We start from the raw sequence: 7,315 nt of genomic DNA, 5'->3' as shown, positions 1-7,315 counted from the left end.
CCACTCTGCCTGTCAAAAAAAATAAATTAAAAAAAAAAAAAGAACCGTTCAATGAATACCTTAGGCCCGTCAACAGGAGACATGAGGGGCGGTGTCTGGCCTAACGGTTAAGCCTCTCCCTTCAACTTGGCTCCCAACCCAACACTCTGTGGTGGAGGACTCCTTTTGGGCATGGGATCCAGTCCCCAGCCTGGGTGATCTTCCCTGTGGCTCTTGGCCACAGTCACTTTGCCTCAACACAATGACCCCTCTGTCAACTTCCATGGGCTGTGTCACTGCTTCTCCACCTTTGGGGACTCCAGGTCTGCTATGTAGGAACCAAGGGATGGTAGAATTGCTAACTTCTCTCTTATTCACTCCTTCCTCCTGCCTCATCAGAGGGCCCTGAACTCCAGGTGTAACATATGGCTGATGCCCCTGCCTCTGAGTGTCCCCTCACCTAGTGCACATCCATCTCATCAACTTCTGCTCTTGCCACCCCTCTTCCCACAATTCCCTGGGGGCTTTTGTTCCCATTTCCTGTCAGCCAGGACTCTCCCCAGGGGGCACACTCACTCTCCCCCTCACCTGTAAAATGGCTACTGTGACACAGACAAGGAATAGAACTAAACAAATAAACATCTCATTTTTGTTTTTTAACCTTCAAATTATTATTCCACTAGAAGCAAGTGGATGACAATGAATCTTAGACAAAAGACTCTTTATTTGACCATGGAAAGGGTGTTTTTATCTGCCTCAGTATTTTTATTCTGATAATACAACCTTTCTGCAACCCTCACACCAAAACACACATTGTCCCTAACACAGTCTCTGCTCCCCCAACCATGCAGAGCCACAGGACAGCTGAGGGCAGCTCACTGGGGTGGTCCTGCCATCCCTAGCCTGGGGCTCCACCTGCTCAGCCCCCTGGTAGCCTCCCACTCTGTTGGCAGCACAAAGCCCAGAGGTGGTCAGGCCAGTGGTGTTCCCAGGGTGATGGATCACCCCCCAGGTGGGAGACAACATAACCAAGAGGGCCTGCAGAGGCATATACAGCACTGCTCATATGCATAGCCACCCTTAAGTCTGTTTTCCAGTGCCCTGGAGAGCAGAGACCAGCACCCATGTGTGCAATGACGTCAACCTGAGACATTGCAGCACGTGCTTGCGTTCTGTTCCTGGTCGCCACAGGAAAGGATGGCCACCCCTTAGTAAGTCTGAATTCTCAGCTGTCTCTGCTTAACCCGTGTTCCATTTTCCCAGGCTATGGTGGTTTAAAACAAGTTTTTTACAAAACTGAAGCTGAATACAGCATCCGCCCTCCCTTCCTCTGCCTAGCCCTGTGTGTGCCTGTGGAACCTTCCTGGGGGTCACTCTGTTCTTCACTGCAGTCTCCCTCACTTTGTTCGCTTGGAGATGCATCCTCCCCCAGGGAGCCAGGTTCAATCATTTCTCTCTCTCTCCCACGCAGACCACTTGTGCCCTGAGCTTCCTGCCTTTCAAGTGTAATTAAACATAAAAAAGCACTAAGCATGGAGTTTTGACTTCCTCTGTAACTCCAAGTGCTTATGGTTTATTATGGAAGATGCGGGGGTGGAGAGGAGGTGGGCTCTGGGACCAGGCAGACCTGAGTTTAAATTCTGGCTTTGCTCTTTACCACCTGTGTGACCTTGAGCGAGTCATTTCATCTCTCTTGGTCTCAGGTTTCTTAACTGTCAACAGCATTGTGGAGATAGATAGAGATAGAGGGGAGAGATAGAGATGGAGGAGAGAGAGAGAGAGAGAGAGAGAGAGAGAGAGAGAATAGAAATACAGGTAGAGATAGAGATTATAGAGATAATAGAGATACGAGAGATACAGACAGTAGAGATGGAGTTGATAGAACTAGAGCTAGAGCCAGAGATGATAGAGAGGTAGGGATGATAGAGATAGTGGAGACACAGACAGAGATAGAGATGAGAGATAAAGATGATAGAGATGAGATAGAGTTGATAGAACCAGAATTAGAACTAGAGATAGAGAGAGATGCAGATAGACAGAGATGACAAAGAGATGTTCTTGTTCTGCAACGGGGAAAGAGTCTCCCTGAGGTTGGGGCTGCAGGGTGCATGTGGATGGGAGGGGACTACTTGTAGCTGGTGTAGACCTCCATAGCATATACACCAGGTTCAGGAAAGGTGTTTCAAACTTGGATTTTCACTGCCTCAGCTTCCTGACAAATCTGCCCATTTCAGTTTGATTAAAAAATAAACCACACTTCCCAAGGACTTCCAGGTCTCCATGGACAGGCAGAGGTCCAGGGCAGTGATTGCACAGAGATAGGGGCCTGGCTGTTTTTTGTGAACCACTCTGGATGGGCACTGCAATGATGCTGAGTCTAGGGATGACGGGTAGGGCACTGACAGTAGCATATGCCTCAGTCATTACCCAAATTTCATCTCAGGGCAGCGATGATGGCCCAAGTGACTCACTTCCTGCCACCCACATGGGAGACTGGACTGTGTTCCTGGCTCCCAGCTTTGGCCCTGGCCAAGCCCCAACTATCATAGGCATTTAGAGAGTGAACCAGAAAGTGGGAACTCACTCTCTCAAACAAACAAACAAACAAACAAACACATAAAAATAAAATATTTGGGCTTATTAACCTCTCTGGGAGTATTTTAGGAAAGGGAAAACACATTGGATGACCTTCCAATTTCTAACTGTTCCTTGATGAATGTCCTGTGTGGACAGATAAGCCCAGGATTTGCTTCTTTATAAAGGTGAGTTTATGCCTTCAACACACAATGTTCCAAGCATCTCATATTCTTGTATGCATAACCCCACCCTTTCCGTGAAGGATTCCTTCTTCCAGGCCCTGGCCTGGGGCCACGGCCCACTAACACCCCTTCCCTCCCTCCAGGCCACGATCCCAGGCATGTCAGCAGCCCAGATGCCAGGCTAAGGAGTGCGGAGGTGGCTTACTTTTCTGCCTGTGGGATGAATTCAATCTGCACCCAAACCCATGCAACTCCCTCTGCAGTGCCCACCACCCTCCTTGTCTACCCTGTGACTCCTGGGGATGGACGGGTGGCTGCCAGGCCAAAACGCCTGGGGACGTGACTGGGGGAAGCTAACTAACAGAGACATGATGAGGGAGTAGGAGAGGGAGAGCCTAAGACACGTGGACAGAGTAACACCACTGGCCTTGCCTCCACTTGAGTTGCGTGGGCAACCACAGCAAGTCCTCAGGTCCAGTGTTCTACCTTCTGCAGGGGTTTGGTCAACAAAGGGCTGGGCATGACCCTCAAGGTCACGTACACCTTATATCCACCAAAGACCAAGGGTCCCCTGTGCCCTTATGCTTTGCCGTCTTAAATAAACAATATAGAAAGAGAGTGGGTCAGTTAGCTTAGCTCTCAGGAACACATGCCTTTGTCTTCAGCTGAAAAGCTGATACGAATAGTCAAAAGCAAATAGAATTGTTAGAGAACAGCTCTTGGCATTCAGACTGGATTACTCCCCGCGGGTCCTCCTCTCTGCAGAGACGCCTGTGTGCCAGGCTCCGCTGGTGCCCCGCTGGTGCCGGCACTGTCAGAGCCGACAGGAGGCTGGCTGGCTGGCTCGGCGGGGCACCCCATCTGCCTTCTGCAGCCCCAGGCCAGCGGGAATTTGTCTCCTTGGAAAGAAGACCAGTTCTCTGTGTTTGGAGTTCTGCTGCCGCTTCAAATGAAGGGACAAGGCAGGTCACTGTTCCAGGGGGAAAAGAATGAAGGAAATCAGGGAAAAATAAGTGGGACTTTTTTTTTAATAGCCCCAAAGTTGAAACCTAAAATCCTCAGGGAACAAAAACAAAAAAATGAAAAGGCAATGGAAGATGTTAACAACGGGGCAAGCTGGAGCATGGGGGACACGTGGGAGCTTCTCTGTGAGCTTACAATTTCTCCAGAGCAGGATGGAAGCATTAGATGTTCAGGGCTCGTCCACTTACCAAGCGGTCACATCACCCACATGTAAAAACACCCCCAAGGGAGCTAAGGAATCTGGGCGAAAGGAGGCAACCCCTGGAGGATGCCCAAGGTAGGAAGACGCACATTGAGGAGGGTGGGATGCTTCGCAGCACCCGAGCCCTCCCAGTGCTGACTTCACTATGGGCCCCAGCACCAGCCCTTCTCCCATGAACCCAGACATCAGCTGACTCACAGACCCAGACGCTGGGCCATCCCCTGAGGACCCAGCCTCCAGGCCCACTGTAGTGCCAGGCTGGCCCCTGCAGCCCCTATGGACCCACAGCTGAAAACACCAATGAGTCAAGCAAAATGAAAATGCAGCATACTGAAACCCTGGGGATACAGCAAAAGTAGTTTTAGTTAGGGTTAGGGAAATGCATAGTGAGAAAACTCAAGTAAACACCCTAGAAGTGCAAGTGTTTCACATTAAGCAGTTAAGATGCTGCCTGGGAGGCCTGCATCCCTTATTGGAGTCCCTGGGTCTGAATGCCAGCTCCGCTCCCGACTCCAGCTCCCTGCTAATACACACCCGGAGAGGCAGCAGTGGTGGCTCAAGTGCTTGGGTCCCTGCCCCCTGTGTGGAAGGCCTGGGTTGAGTTCTCAGCTCCTGGCTTCAGTCTGGCTCAGCTCCGGCTGTTGTAGGCATTTGGAGAGTGAACCAGTGGATGAGAAATTTACCCTCTCTCACTCTCTCTCTTCTTTCTCTCCCTCTCTTAGTCCCCTTTCTACCCTCCCTCCTTATCTAACTTTACACCTCAAATAACATAAAATAAATAAAAAAAAATCAAACAAAGTCCAAAGTTAGCAGAAGGAAGGAAATAATAAAAATCAGAGCAGCAAGAAATACAAGAGAAAAAATAATGGAAAATATCCACGAAAATAAGAGTTAGGTTTTTCAAAAGATGATATTGATAAACTTTAAGCTAGACCAAGAAAAAAGAGAGAGAACTCAAATAAATAAGATTATAAGTGAAAAAGTAGACATGATAAGTGACACCTTAGAAATACAAAGGGGCTGACGCCGTGGCTCACTAGGCTAATCCTCCACCTTGCGGCGCCGGCACACCGGGTTCTAGTCCCGGTCGGGGCGCCGGATTCTGTCCCAGTTGCTCCTCTTCCAGGCCAGCTCTCTGCTGTGGCCCGGGAGTGCAGTGGAGGATGGCCCAAGTACTTGGGCCCTGCACCCCATGGGAGACCAGGATAAGTACCTGGCTCCTGCCTTTGGATCAGCGCAGTACACCGGCTGCAGCGCGCCAGCCGCGGCAGCCATTGGAGGGTGAACCAATGGCAAAGGAAGACCTTTCTCTCTGTTTCTCTCTCTCACTGTCCACTCTGTCAAAAAAAAAAAAAAATACAAAGGATAATAAGAAATTTCTGAGTTCTTATTTCTATGAACCTAGTGTATGACTTAGAAGGAATGGGTAATTTCCTAGAAACACAGAACCTACCAAGACGGAATCTTGAAGAAACACATAATCTGGCGAGGCCAGGAGACTGAATCAGTCATCAGAAACCTCCCAACAAGGGAAATCTCATCCCTGATGGCTTCACTGTGAATGCAAGCGAACATCTACAATAGGATCCATGCCAATCCTCAAACTCTTCTAAAGAATAAGAGGGGGCCGGCGCCGCGGCTCACTGGGCTAATCCTCCGCCTAGCGGCGCCGGCACACCGGGTTCTAGTCCCGGTCGGGGCGCCGGATTCTGTCCCGGTTGCCCCTCTTCCAGGCCAGCTCTCTGCTGTGGCCAGGGAGTGCAGTGGAGGATGGCCCAAGTGCTTGGGCCCTGCACCCCATGGGAGACCAGGAAAAACACTGGCTCCTGGCTCCTGCCATCGGATCAGTGCAGTGCGCTGGCCGCAGCGCGCCAGCCGCAGCGGCCATTGGAGGGTGAACCAACGGCAAAGGAAGACCTTTCTCTCTGTCTCTCTCTCTCTCTCACTGTGTAACTCTGCCTGTCAAAAAAAAAAAAAAAAAAAAAAAAAAGAAGAATAAGAGGGGAGACACTTGCAATTTCTGTTTACCAGATGAGCACTGCCCTGGTACCAAGGCCGGAGGATGACACTACAAGCAAACAGCATACAGGCCAACGTCCCCAATGAACAAAGATGTAGATACCTAGTCCACAACGAACTCAAAAATGACACATCTTGTTTTAAAAGAATCTCACGTATCGGTAACGCTAGTTTCTAACTACATGCAAAATGAAAGCTGAGTTTAGTCATGTCTACAGTAGTATAGAGGGGCGGGCACTTGGCCTGGCAGTGAAGACACCAATTGGGATGCCCACAAGCTGGGGTTCAAGTCCCAGCTCTGCCCCTGACTTCAGCCTCTTGTTAGTGCACCTCTTGGGAGGCAGCAGGTGATGGCTCAAGAGCTGGATCCCTACCACCCATGTGGAAGGTCTGGATTGAGTTCCTAGCTCTCAGCTTTGGCGTTCCCCAGCCCTAGCCATTGTGCCATTGTGGGCATTTTAGGAGTGAACCAGCAGATGGGACTGATTCATCCTCCCCCCTCTTCAAAAAAATAAAATGTTAATGTGGCATAGATCCCTGAACATGCATCTCTGTTTTCAAACATGACTACTATTAAGTTCTGCTTAAGAAAATATTGACTTTTCTTTTCCTTTTAAGAAAACTCTGATTCCATTATTTATTTTACAGCCAAGAACTGAAAAGCATCCCTAGTAACTTTGCTTTGAACTGAGTCTTCTCTCCTTTTAGATGTATGTATTACCCGACCTGGAAAAAAAGTTCTTCTAAAATTTAAAAATGTAGGTGCAGGGGCCAGTGCTGTGGCGTAGTGGGTAGGGTTGCCGCCTGCAGTGCCAGCATCCCATATGGGCTGCTGTTCAGGTGCCAGCTGCTCCACTTTCGATCCAGCTCTCTGCTATGGCCTGGGAAAGCAGAGGAGGATGGCCGGGATCCTTGGGCCCCTGCACCCATGAGGGAGACCTGGAAGAGGCTCCTGGCTCCTGGATTCAGATCAGTGCAGCTCCGACCGTTGCGGCCAACTCAGGAGTGAACCGACAGATGGAAGACCTCTCTGCCTCGCCTTCTCTCTCTGTGTAACTCTCTTTCGAGTAAATGGGTGAATCTTAAAAAAAAATAGGTGCAAAAAAGTTACCAGCTTCTATATCACATATAGAATAAAATGGGTTTAATTGACTTTTCTAAGTTAAATACCCTCTTTCACATTCAGTGGCTACTTTTCTGTAAATGAAATGCAAAATAAAGATGTAGAAAGTTCTGAATTTCTCTGAATAACAAGCTAAGGAAGTTTGGGAGTTGGTCATCAGGCTAGGACGGAGAATAAAAAGTCAGGAAGGGGGCTGGAAGCTGAGCCCCA

Source organism: Oryctolagus cuniculus, chromosome 11 (genome assembly GCF_051225735.1).
Source record: "Oryctolagus cuniculus isolate XC-2025 breed Fujian yellow rabbit chromosome 11, ASM5122573v1, whole genome shotgun sequence".
Classification (NCBI taxonomy): Eukaryota; Metazoa; Chordata; class Mammalia; order Lagomorpha; family Leporidae; genus Oryctolagus; species Oryctolagus cuniculus.
The sequence above is the reverse complement of the archived record's forward strand: the minus strand, read 5'-3'. Positions refer to the sequence as shown.